The sequence below is a fragment of the Fringilla coelebs genome (genome assembly GCF_963513975.1).
Source record: "Fringilla coelebs genome assembly, chromosome: 6".
Taxonomy (NCBI): Eukaryota; Metazoa; Chordata; class Aves; order Passeriformes; family Fringillidae; genus Fringilla; species Fringilla coelebs.
Window position 1 is genome coordinate 33,444,206 of NC_140034.1, and position 13,711 is coordinate 33,457,916.

At 39.7% G+C, this 13,711-nt stretch overlaps 1 protein-coding gene across 1 annotated transcript in view; it reads left to right on the forward strand.

Annotated features, from left to right (window-relative positions):
- RAD51B (RAD51 paralog B) overlaps window positions 1–13,711 on the forward strand; it is a 390,784-nt gene that overhangs the window by 220,366 nt on the left and 156,707 nt on the right.

Sequence of the window (13,711 nt, forward strand, 5' to 3'; positions counted from 1 at the left end):
CAGAAGTTCTTGCACTAGTCCTGAGTGAACAATGTCTAAATTTTTTCTGCCATTTGATTTAATTTGTCTGTGCAGATATCTTCTGCAGTTCAGGGTGTTTACATACTGCACGGCGTTGAAGTGGAAGTTATGGGCCTCAGGACACTTGAGCTGGCCTTGTGCAGAGCTGACAGTGGTCAAGAAGGTTTGGTTTGGAGTCTGAGCCATTAAAACTTATCAAGCCTGAGCCAGCACTGACATTTATTTCAGCACATGGATGGCTCTGGTCCAAGTGATATGTTTGTTCTTTAGTGTACGTCACTGAACTTGTTTCTTTTAGCATCAGTCTTTATTTATCTATCTAACAGTAATACAAAACTCTGTACCCACAGTCATCTCAAGCTACAGATAAAAAAATCACTTAATTCTCTCTTAAATTGTGTTGATGTTTGCAACTGGGCATGGTACATTTCACATCAAAAACAAGAGGAAACTACTTTTTTCTCCTTTTTTCATACATTTTTGTCTTGCTTGTGGTCTTATAATGGTCATCTCATTTGAAATAACTGAGCAAGCTGAAAAAAGAAAAGAATAAATAAGCACAAAAAAATCAAAGAGTTTCTTACTGATCTTACTAAGATAATACCAGATATACTTAATTGATATTAAATATATAAAGAAAGGTAAACAACTCACTGTAAGACATGTACTAAAGGTTGCCATGCGGGTGCCCCTGCAGGAAAGAAGTTGAGATTTTTTTTTTCCTCCCTACAGTTTTGCATTTTCTTAGTAATGGCTACATTTTTGTCCTTTGAATAAAACTAAACTTTTCTAAAGTTCACATGTAGTTAGGATCCCTAAAGTTTGAATTTCTTAAGCATAATTCCTATGCAAGAGAATATCTAAGAGCTATAAATGCTGCTCCCAGTGAAAAGAATGATCATTACACGTGATCCTTGCTTCTGTTTCTTCTCCAAACATAAAAAGACTTATTAACCTCCATTGTTTGTGGCATGTTGTCATCAAAAATTTCAGACTGGATGGGTTATAAAGCCATATTTGTGGTCTTAAAGTGCCGGCCAGTCTTTAGTGCATCTGTGCCATCATTGGAACAAGAATGTTTGCCTTTGACTGATGGGGCTTCTTGGATATCCACTGCCCTGTAGAAATGTAATCGAAGCCTTCTAGAACAATTCATGTTTGTTAGAGAAAAGTTTTTCTAGAATTTTGTTATTCAGGGGTTGTACATTTCAGCAATACAGATGATGTTTATAAGGGCAATGATTTCCGATTCATTAATAAATTCTCTCCCAATAACGTTCTTGCTGAAGAAAATCTGACTCTTGTAGAAAGATTGAAATTAAGTTTTAAATTAACTGTCACCTTTTTTTTAAGATCAGTAGAGCATGACAGTACTCCAAAAGCACACATATTGCATCTGTACATTAGCTTACAGGTCTGTTAGTGTGACTTTTTTTCTTGTCCTTATTGTGTGGTGCCCAATGGGCTCTAAAATATACTCTGCTGATGCTTTGCATAAGATCATATGGCTGTGTCTCACATGTGAAATTAGCAGTGTTGTGTTAACTTGTCTCCAGGGTCTTTGCTTTTAGGTACGGAACAAAGTGAACACACAAAAAGAGTTGGAAAGGGCTTTTGTTTGTTTCATGTCAAAGGCATTTTGCTGCCACTAGTGTGGGTAAAAAATATTTATGCTATGATCTAGGATTTTGACTTGCTTGAATCCCAAGCTTTTTGGCCCAGGTCTGGGATTTTAGGATTATGCCTTTACCTCAAGGAAGGACACTTGTTTTTACTGATGTTCAAAACCTGTAAGTGGAGAATAGGAAGAGCCCACTTCTGATGCTATTTATAATGGATTAATTGTCTTTCAATTTATAAATAATAATGTTGGTGTTTTTCATCATTTAGAAAACTAAAAGAAAGTTAAAGAAGGAATGAGTATTGTTTAAATAAAGATTTGAGTCATTAGAAACAGGCATTGAAGTTGAATTTACGGCAAATACTTTTTAATCTGTAGAAAATAAGCATGTTGCTAAAATTATTATAGACAGTCAAAGAATAATAAAAGTAATAAATCATGATGGCAATGCACATGCTAATTACATACTTAATATCCATTCCTCACATTGTGCTGCTGAATTGCACTGAGCTGATTTGCTCTGTGCAGTGTCGTGGGCAGAGGAGCCCGTGGCATCTCTGTCCGAGCACGCAGCTCCTGGGCTTCCGAGCTGTGCTCCCCGCTGGCTCCCTCGCTTCTGGTCATGTCCGGCAGGCTGGGTGGAAGCAGCCATGTGTTCTGAGAAGAGCTGCTCTGGTGCTATTGTCCTGGTACTCCCTTAGGAGTCCTCCACAATTTGGGACACAAGTTCTCTGGCATAAAGCAGTGTTCCAGTATGTGTTGTAAATAAGTATTGTATCCTTCAGCTAGTTCCTTACTTGCAGAACTGGAGTGAAATGGAGCAGTACACAAGGCTCTGAAAAGCTACATGAGCTATTTTCTGTTCTTCTCACTACTGCTGCACTGTAAATCTCATGAGTGACCACAAGTTGCCACATAAGAGAATTCCCATAGGAGTCTGTGTTTATGTTGCCCAACTACTTTATCCAGCCATAGCACCATGCTCAGATGCCTTTTCTTGGCACTGCTTTATTGTGGTAAGCAGGACACTCTTGCTGGCTGCCTTGCTTTCCTGCTAATAAAAGCTACAAGCCTTCACATTGGACAATTACCGGGGCTTTGAGCCTCAAAAATATTCTAGCCTAGGCTATCATCATGGCCAAGTTCTTGTGAAGTTTCCTGACCTATAGAGGACTCTCCACTGGGAAAATTAGGAGACACTCAGAAACAGAAAAGGTGACAAAATCCATTTTACTAACTAGGGAACAAGGCATGTGGCAGGGAGACAGAAAATGCTTCTGGGGAGAGGAATTTTGTAGGATCTGGTGTTTCATGAGCTGAAGGGAGCTGACTGCCCTGGATACCCTCCCTGTATTTCACCCAGGGGAAGTTTCACCAGAAGTCTGACTTCAGCAAAGTAAACCGGAGGCAGCCTGTTTTTATGCAGTTCCCTGGCTATGCTGCTGCAGATCAGACACCATTTGAATATACATGTGGGATTTAATTTTCTTTTCCAATTAAAACTTGCTGTTTGCTTGGCTAATGCAGTTCCCTGCCACTGAAGTTATTGTTGTTACGTACATCGGGCAAGAAAAGGCTCTCTGAGTATAAAGGCTCAGCAATGTGCTGGCAGTCTGGGGAAGGATAGCTAAGGAAAAGCAGCATTTTGTTAGATTTGGCCTATTGCACTCAGGACAGTGGCTGCTCTGAAGCACATCAGGACAGTTCACCTTGGAAAGTTTTGGTTTTGTTGTCTGTGTTTGTCTTTGATACTCATTTGAGGTTTTGATGATTTTCTTCCACTGAAGTTATGTTTACTCAGTCCAAGGGTACTCAGAGCTCCTCATTATAGTGCCTGATGCTAAAACCATGCCTAAATGGCACTACATATTTCATGCTGACCTCTCTCACTTGAAATCCAATGTTTGGCACACCACAAAAGCTGAAACAATTTGCAGACTGGTCATCTGTTGCTAGCAAACTGCCTGGACAGGCTCAGCCAAAACACATGCCTTTGTTCTGGTTTTATGAGAGGGGGAGGAGTGGACCCCAATGAAAAGAGATAGCAGAACTGTTGCTTATTGAGCCTTCTGGATTGCAGCCTCTGGGTACAGGAAAGTAGGGTACATCTGGAGCTGTGCCTACCTGGCAGAAAATTAATGCAGTAAAGTTGCTACAGATGTCTTACGTCCATACACGATTTTCACGTAGTTGCTGAAAAAGCAGTGGCAAAGTTAGGAAGAATACTCATGAATCCTAATTCCCAGTTCCTGACATTTTGCACTGTGAATAAGTGCTCTATACATGTATTGCTTTTTATAAGGAACACCTGAAGCCAGCCAGGTATAGCAGGCTTGAGATTTGCAGTGTCATATTTCCTGGACTTGTCCTCTCTGTTTCTCCTCTCTTCTTAAAAGATTCTTGGTTTTCATTTCTATCTCCTTCTTTTGTTTGTTTTCCTTCCATTTCTTTCCTTTGCAAGTATTGAATGTCTCCTGTGGGAGTAAGCCCAGCCACATGTGCATGCAATGATGGTTTATTTTTATTGGAGTCATTGCCTGTGACTGTTATTCATTACTATAGGAAGAACTGCACTAACAAACTGCTCTGAGAGCTTTTTTTTCTGTTGTAAAAAGTCCTGTTTTGTCCACAGCTATTGAGAGTATCTACTGCCATCACTAACACGTTGAGGGTTCGGCACTCAGACACTAGTACTGCCTTCTGAGTGTCCTGTCTGGTGTTGAAAAGCAGAATCTCAGCACCATAGCTTCTGTAGGTCAGCATTTCAACTGTGTGCCCACCTCTCTGCCACCTAGGCAGCTCAATTGACCTCTGCTTGGAGAAGAATTTGTGGTTGCACAAAGTGCAAGCACAGTCACTGGCTACTATTGTGTGTTCTTAGGATAATAGAGTGTACAGCCAGAACATCACCAAGCCCGGTCTGTCTGACATTCTGCTGATTCAGAAAAGGCAAGTAAAAAGTACCATGAAATGCTTATATCTCATTTGCACTTCTAGTCTTGACACTGGATAAGTAATCCTCACTTTTGTTTCAAGTTATCACATATTTGTGTTACCATGGGCATGGCCATGATGTCCCAGAATTCCTGGTACTTCTTTAAGATTAATGTCTAGCATAAATAATAAAACTATTGCTAGATGAGTTAGGAACATATGCTTAACATAAATGTAAGCTAGAACTTAGGTATATAAGCAGCCTAAATAATTTCACATAAGAAATACAGAGGCATAGAATTTTTATTCATTGGCCTCTTCTGAGAGTGGAGCACTGAGAGATAGGTGAAGTGGTCTGCCTAGGCTTACACAAAAAGAATATATGGTCATATCCAAGAAATTACTGCTAGGATGAAACAAAAAGACAAGAAGTGATTTATCTGAAATTTGGTTATTCTTACATAGCTCTATGATTTCTAGAGAAATATTTTAAATATTTCAATAGCTCTGCTTCACTAGCACTAGCTAGACTCTTATAATTAAAGGTAATCTGTTGGAATTTGGCTAAGAAAGTTTGATCTCTCTGATAGTAATTTACATTTGTTATATAAGTGTCATGCAGATATTTCAGGATAGAGATTTCTTTCTCCCATGCTGAATCCATTGCATGTTTTCCCTTGAGCTTTTGAAGACTTTCTCTTCATTAATTTTCTTACGCAAATCAGCACCCATGGTTGCTGTTTTACCTGTAAGAATGTCTTAAGTGCATCTGCATTTCTCCCTCCCTCATTTTTTCTCAAGATGATAAACAGGGAATTCTTGGCTGTGCCCTCTTAGCAATGCTTTTAATAGATGAAATTTGTATGCCTTGCACTAAAAGAAAATAAACAGATGTGCTGCTGCATTTTGAGGGATTGAGACAACAGCAGGATGGTCAGTTGCCTTTTGAGCCCATTTCACTCTGCTGTTTTTTCCAGATGTGTGCTAATGGATATTTTTAGGATGTACACAAACTCTGCTTGCCTACTTTTCTGCACTAATTGGTTTGGGTTTATGGAATGCCTCTCATAAACCATCTCTAGCTGCTATTGTTGCTTTTCCATAAAGTACTAGAAAGGAAACTTGTTCCTAAACAGTTTCCTCTAGGTGGGATTTTCTTGTGGGGAAAGAGGAGATGCAATCCATTTAAACTGCTCTATAAAGAATTTTATTGAGTGGTGGCCCTTTAACCTAGCCTTGATGAAAGCTTTTTCAAACAGCTGGACTTCAGAGAACCCCATCTCTCTGGTGCTATGTATGGCACAAATTAAATTACAGTTTCCTAAGAAATAATTTTAATCCAAATGATGATTGGTTTTTAATTAATTTTTTTTTTTTTTGCATTTTATGAAAGCAGTAGGGACTCCACATGTACTCCCAGTACTGGGACATGCTTGTAGTACCACTTCTCATAGTTCCTTCTCTAGTGCTCAGGACATCTTGAGCATGCCCTGTTTCAATCCACCCTTTTTTTTTTTCTTTTTTTTTTTTTTACAGGGAGAATACATGTGTGGCCATGAACATGTGGATCTTTGGCAGGACTGAAGAATGATGGCATATATCTCTTTTTTTTCAGCCTGTCTGGTTTACCTCTTTATTCCCAATAATTGCCCAGCCTGTAGCCTTTCTTACTGACAAGTGTATGGGTGCAGACAGTACAGCTGGAGTGGCTGAGCTTTCTTCTGCTTGAAAGGGGAAAATTTGTGCATGGAGAGCCTTTGCTGGCAGTGGGGTTTGGAGGAAGATACAAAGCAGGGGATAATTGTTTCCGTAAGAAAACGTGAGGTCCTGATAAAATCAACTCTGCAGTGATTTGCTTATTAAGGCAATAGGATTTAATAGCGTTGTTCAGATTTTGGTACTGATATCAGCTATAAAATCTTTAGGACTGTATTTAATTTATAAGATTTAATTTACCCAAGTGCATAATGGGGTTATTTTTTTCCCACCCTTCTAAGGCCTTTTTAAAGTCTGTAGATTAGGCACCATATAAGTGCAAAATGTTGTTGTCCAAAGAATCATTTGCCATCAGAGATCAGTTTATTGTTTATAGGTGTAACTCGTGAGCTTAGTAAATGATTGCAGGAGACTGAATCTACTTTTTTCCACCATAACACTGGAAAGGCCTGAGGGTCACTGTTTCTGAACAAGGGGCAGTTATCTCACAACTCAAATCAGAACCCATGGCAGGACTGAAGCCTCAGAGAGCTCCAAGGTCCAACGAGCATTGGTGTTTGGCAGGAAACACAGCCATTTTTTCTCTTATGTTGTAAAACACCATCCCATTGCCCTAGAGGATGCTTCAGTGTAAAGAGGGAGTGGGTAACAAGTCTGAGATGCCTTAATGCCACCATGGTGTTGGTGCCCTTTAGGGAACTCTTGGTTCTCTCCTTGGGCACCTTTCTGGTGGCTGGAGGCAGTGTGAGCTGTGGGACTGAGAAACAGAGCTGGCCCTGGGAACTGGGTTGCAGCTCCTACTCAAAAATAAACGATCTGCAGAATAGGGACTGCTCCTTTCATTTCTAGAATATATCAAATTGCAGCACACTGGGCCCAAGAAGCAGCAGAAGGGAGGGCAGAAAAAACAGTTATGAAGTCTGCTGGGATATCTGATGCAAAATCAACTTTGTTGTTTTCCTTCCTGGCTTTTTCCTGGGCTCTATTGCAGCTGAAAAAACAAGCCTTCTGATCTACAATAAGAGGGGAAATTCTGGTGTAAAGATTGTCCACCCAGTCAATTTGGCACAATCATGGGAAAGATTTGTTTAGCTTAGCATGTATTTTATTAGTACATGAGTCTAATCAAACCTTGAGAGATAGTATTCTTACTGCTGAGTGACCCTGTCAGTGGTATAGGCTTCCTTCTCAATTCTCATGCTCTTTCAACTGAATGTGGTGTTACTGAAGAGTTCTGAAATGCAGAAGCTCTTAGCAAAGCTTGTTCACTGCAACAGGACAGTAACATGAATTAGCAAAATGTTCCAGTAAGGGCCACAAGAGTAATGAGAGCCAGACTCCTTTCACAGGTCTCTGGTATTCAGTCAGTAGACCTGAATTCTAAAATATTTATTGACTGTAAATGTGGATTTGCTTTTCATTCAGTCTCTAGTGCACATTATATGCATTTTGTCAGTACAATAGACAAGAATAATATGAGTCGAGGAGAACAGACAGTGTAAGAAAAAGCTTGCTTAGAATAAAATAAAAAGAGAAGGATCTGTCCATTGATAAGAAAGTGACATACTTTAAAGGAGGCTTCAAATAGTTTTATGTTCTTCAGCTGTTGCTAAAAAACCAATTTCTTGTAATAGTTTCCATAAAAAAATAGGAACAAAAGTTGTTGTCTTTCCAGTCTAAATGGAAATGATGTATTTAATGTTAATACAGATGATTTTCTCAAATATTTAGTTGAAATATCTTACTCCATTAGTTTTGTTAAAATAATTCGTTTTCCATTATAAAATCATAATTTTTCTGTCACATGAGAGCTGATAGCTCAGTCAAAATCATCTTGTTATTTCACTGTTAGGCAGTTTATCATCCTGGCATTTTGATAACTAATTTGATATTAGACTGTCCCCTTCATCATCTTTACTCTTTTTTTTTTTGGCAGAACATTGCCTTGATTTCTGGTTGTCAGAAGTCTTCTCAAAGTTCATCCAATACCTTTTCCAATTCATCACTTCCCTTGCTATTGACAGGAGGTATTGTCCCAATAATTACTGTTTTCTGTCGGGCTTCTGCAATCAATTCTGTGATTCATCTCTTCCATAAAGCTTATAAATAATAAAATGTATTATTAAAAATGCTTTCCCTAACTAAAGCAAACGTTAATGTACAATATTTCTGCTGTCATCATCAATTCTCTCTCAACTGCTCTGCTTGTCTCACATTTATCTTCCTTTATCTAATCTAATGGCATCTATCCAATTTCTATTCACTTTTCATCAAGGTGATATATTTCCTCTTACATAGTACCTTTGTGTTCTTAGCATGCCTTATGGCAGAAATGATTTTTCAGTCATTTAATATTTATTCTACATTGTTGTCAAATAATAAATATTTATTACAAACCTCTTGACAGGGAAATGTGATGCTAGAAAGAAAAGAAAGGAAACTAAGATTTGACCATTTTATAGAGGTTGGACTTGGCAAAACTTGAAATTGCTTTCATTTTTACTTCCTTCATCGATCTCCATCATTTGCACTTTATAGGGACAGCAGCATAATAACTGCAGATGGATTTTATATTCCATTCCAGAAGCTCATGGGCAGCTCATGGAGAGCATTTTGAAAGTATCATAGGATGAATTAGAAAGACTCAGTACTGTTTCATCATTTTTTATGTCTGTTTCCTTTTAATTTCACTGTTTAAAAAATGATTTTTGTAATCAAAATGCCTGTTAATTTCTTTAGCCTATTACTTACCATTAGTGTTTACTCATCTCAAAATGTGTACTACTTTTGGTGCAACTTTAACTGCACTGAAGTGTTAATAGGAAAAAAAATTGGTGGGGCCTGGATTCGTTTTTGATTCCATGATTAAATAGTGCTTATCACTAAAGGTGTGTCTTTCACTTATCTGGCTAGGAAAGAGTGCAATAAATTCCTTTACCTACATCAGGAACATTAGTGGAGTTCCATTTTCCTTTCTTTTGCTGAAGTAAAAAAGGAACTGAGGAAATTTTCTGTGTTGGACTGAAAATTTTGGTTCCTGATCTTAAGTTTTATAAAGTAAGATTGTGGAAAGAGATCTGTGTTTCAGCATGTTATTAAATAATTCTGAAATCAGATCCAGGTTCAGATAATACATCTCTCTGTCCTCTCCCCAGTTATCCGCCAGGAGTGATGTAGAATTAAAACAAGACATGCTTGAATATATGTGAGTTTTATTAATTCCCAGTCTGCCTGTGCTGCCTACTTCTGAATTATTCTGGAAGATCCCATGTGTTCTCCACATCCTCAGGTGGCTGTTAGGAATCTTATGGAGAGAAGCAGATGCTCACCAGAAGATATAGATGAGAAGCCTTTAAATTACAGATTCTGTATTTGAAAACCATCAACTTTTTCTTGGTTTATTCACCACAAAGATCCTTAGTTGCATGTCAGCCATCAAAGGACATTGTTAATATGCATTGTTCCAACTCTGTCAGTTCTATCAGCATAAAACATGGGTTGGTAGGGCTTTGATGCTGTCAGGATGCCCATAGGACTTGAAGAGACTTAAGGGGTCAGGAAGGGCTCCCAAGGCACTGCTTCATATCTCTTTCATAAATATTTTAATCTGAATCCTAAAAGCAAAGATTAACTTTTTAGCTTTTCCTCTTTGAATTGAAGGCTCTCCCAGAGTCTCGTTTTATTGATAGTTATGATCTTTAAAATTTCCAGCCCAAATGTCTTTATGGCTGCAAATCCGTTCTTCTGCCAGTGTTGTCAGTTTGAGAAGTTCTTCTCTTTCTTCCTGCTTCATTCTCTCATTTCCTCTTTTCCATTCACTTACACACACAGACACTGTCAGCCTTCATTTTTGCCAGATTCACTGAGCTAATGTTTTTCTAGTGCTGTCTCAGATGAGCACTCCAGTCTCCTTGCCAGCATACAGCCCCTCTCTTACAGTTTGGGTTCATAAGTGACCTGTACAGTACACAGTCTCCCAGATTAAACCTTGCTGCTATCTTGTGCAGAAACACCCAGGTGTCCCTGGTTTTACCAGGTGTATTTGGTGGTGCCCCATACACCTGGGTCTGCCACTGTCTTGCCTACATCACCTCATGGGCCAATCAATGTGAGATACTAATATCTCAGGTACACCCAGCAAGTGTCTTCTTTCCAATACCCATTTCCACTTTTGTCTTACAGTTTCTGGGCTTATCCTTGTTTTCTTCATTACCAGTTCCCATTTAGCAGTGTTAAAAGCTTTACAGAGATCTGAAGAGAAGAGTTCAAATTTATATCAGACTTCTAAAAATGTCAAAGAAGGATGTCATGTATGTCTGGCATGACAGCCATGTTTTCTTTTACCCCATTTTCCAAGACTTTAGTTCATGGAATCATAGAATATCTTGAGTTGGAAGGAACTCGTAAGGATCAGAGTCCAGCTCCTGGGCCTGCCCAGGACAGCCCAATGATCACACCATGTGCCTGAGAGTGTTGCCCAAACGCTTCTTGAACTCTGTCAGGCTGGTGCTGTGGCCACTTCCCTGTTCCAATGCCCAGCCACCCTCTGGGTGAAGAATTTTGTTATAATATCCGACCTAAACCTCTTCTGGCACAACTTCAGCCATTCCATCCTGTCAGTGGTCACCAGAGCAAAGAGATTGGTGCCTGCCCCTCCTCTTCCCCTCATGAGGCAGTTGTAGTCTGCAATGAGGTCTCCCCTCAATCTCCTCCAGACTGAACAGACCAAGTGACCTCGGCTGCTCCTCATATGTATTCCCCTAAGATGCTTCACATCTATGTAGCCCTCCTTTGGACACTCTCTTATAGCTTTGTATGCTTCTCACACTGCGGCACCCAAAACTGTCCCCAGCACTGGAGGTGAGGCTGCACCAGTGAAGAGCAGAAGGGACAATGCCCTCCCCTGCCTTGCTGGTGATGCTGTGCCTGGTGCACCCCAGGACACACTTGGCTGTCCTGGCTGCCAGGGCACTGCTGACTCTGTTCAGCTTGCCATTGATGAGGACTCCCAGGTCCCTTTCTGTGCCACTGCTCTCCAGACTCTCATTGCCTGGTCTGTCCTTACATCCAGCGTTGTCCCACCCTGGGTGCAGAACCCAGCACTTCCCCTTGTTAAACATGGTGATTGCCCAGTCTCCTCAATTTTCAATTTTTCTCTGCAGGACCTCCCTGTCTATGAGGGAGCCAACAGCTCCTCACAATTTAGTATCATCAGCAAATTTATTTAGTATGCCTTTGAGTCCTGCATCCAAGTTGTGTTATTCCTCACTTCAAAATTTCTTCAAAAGCCCTGCATGGTACTATCAGGTTACAGGCATCCACTCACTAGTTTACATTTTTTTTTCCTCTTCTTTTAGGGGTACTAAGTTTGCTGTTTCTCAGTTACGTTGCATCATCCTCAAGTTCATAGGAAAGTGACAAATACTAGCTATCAGGCCTAAATTCACATGCTGTTTCTTAGAATGGTTTCCTGATAGAGATGATCTACTTCTGCTGAATGTGCAAAAATCCTGGAGTTCTCATTCCACTCAGGTGTTATTTCTATATTGATGTGATATGGATAAGTTCCCATTACCTGTCTTTTCTTTTTCAGTACTGTCCTACTTGAGGAAATTTTTTTTTCACTGATATCTAGGAATATATTTCATTACTATCCCAATGTAATTTCATTATAAATCCTACTTTTATTCACTTTTTGCTATTGTTAATAATCTTTCCAGAGTCAACATTACCTGATTTTTTGTAATCCTTGATTTATACTTCCATTTCCTGGCCTTCCAAACATAATTTTCTTTTTTTGATATGCATTTCCTTCCATGATTTATAAGTTCTTTGTATATATATCTAAGAACCTACTTTATGTTGACTGTTCTGGCTAGAGGATAGTTTGCAATGAACTTTTACAGTTTTTTTTATTTTGCTTGAAAAACAAATCTAAATACATATTTACTTCTTTTTTTTTAAATGTTATGTAAAACACTATAGTTTGGTGTTATAAATATGAATTCTCTGTACTCTATCTACTTGTGAAATGTGCAGTTGTACTTAAAAAGTTCTTTTTCTCAGTGGGTGAAATATTCAAAATAAAGCGATACCTTTGAATATTCTGAGCTGTTTCCATTTCACTGGAGAGGAAGCTAATTTGGAGTCTCAGGTGTAGCTGTGCAGCAGCCACCTTTCGGTGGGGCCCTGTGATGTGCTGCTGAAAGGAAGTGATTTATTATCATTTTTCATTGCTATACATAGCTATGCACATACTGTAACTGAATAAAAATGCAGTACCAGAATGTACATAGAGTTATTTGAATGTCTATCCACGTGCATGGATAACTGTGCCTAGTGCACATGCATATTTAGGTTAGTATTTATGTGCACAGTAGCCCATGGAATGCCAAAAATTTGACCTTAGATGTCAGAATTCTAACTGTTTCACTTCAGGCCTGTCCAATTAAACAGCCAACTGTTGTGGGAGACTCTACCTGAGTGTTTGCACCACTTTTCCACCCCATCCTCTCCCTTGTATTTTCAGAGCTGAGGGAGTGAGTGAAGCACCTGGAGGCAACTCCTCTTCACTCTGCTGTCTTCCTGGCAGTCTTCCTCCTTGTCTCTGTGGTAACCAGTGACAGGACCTGAGGAAATGGCCTGAAGTTGTGTCAGGGGAGGTTTAGGTTAGCTATTGGAATAACGCTCTTCATGCAGAGGGTGACTGAACAGACTCCCCAGGGCTGTGGTCACAGCATCAAGCCTGTTCAAGAGGTGTTTAGAAAATGCCTTCAGGTACATGGTGTGATTCATGATCCTGTGCAGAGTTGGGAGTTTGATTTGATGAACCTTGTGCATGCCTTCCAGCTCAGCTTAATCTGTGACAGGCAAGGGAATTCAGGTTTTGTTAGACTGCATCAGGCATGTGGGATGTGACTCTCCGCCCTTTCCTCCAGAAGATAATCCCAGAGAGAATGGTAATTAACATGGAAGAGGGGAAAGTGCTACTACAGCAGGTATCCTACTTGGAGTGTTCACAAAGTATTCACAGTATCATGTCCTTGTTTGATGATATAAAAATGTCACTTTCATGCAGGTGATGGCATGAGGGTTATTTTAGGGAAGCTGTGGAGGAACAGTCCTTGGCAATGAGCAAAAATCAAACAGACAAGCAATAGAGCTGGGCACATTTGTGTAAATTTGCCACCTGCAGGTCCCACATTCCCTACACTGCCCATTTCTGTCTCTGCAGTTCTGCTGCAGGCTTGTCTTCCACAGAGGACAGTTCTACCATAGTGGAGCCAGGGAGCTGGGTTTATTTCTGGTGTCACCCCAACACCCAGCTAAATTCAATTGCACTGTACACCCACCCCGAGGGAATTGTGGTTCCTATTTTGATATTTCAAGGACAAGATCCTTGAATAAAGCTTGACATGG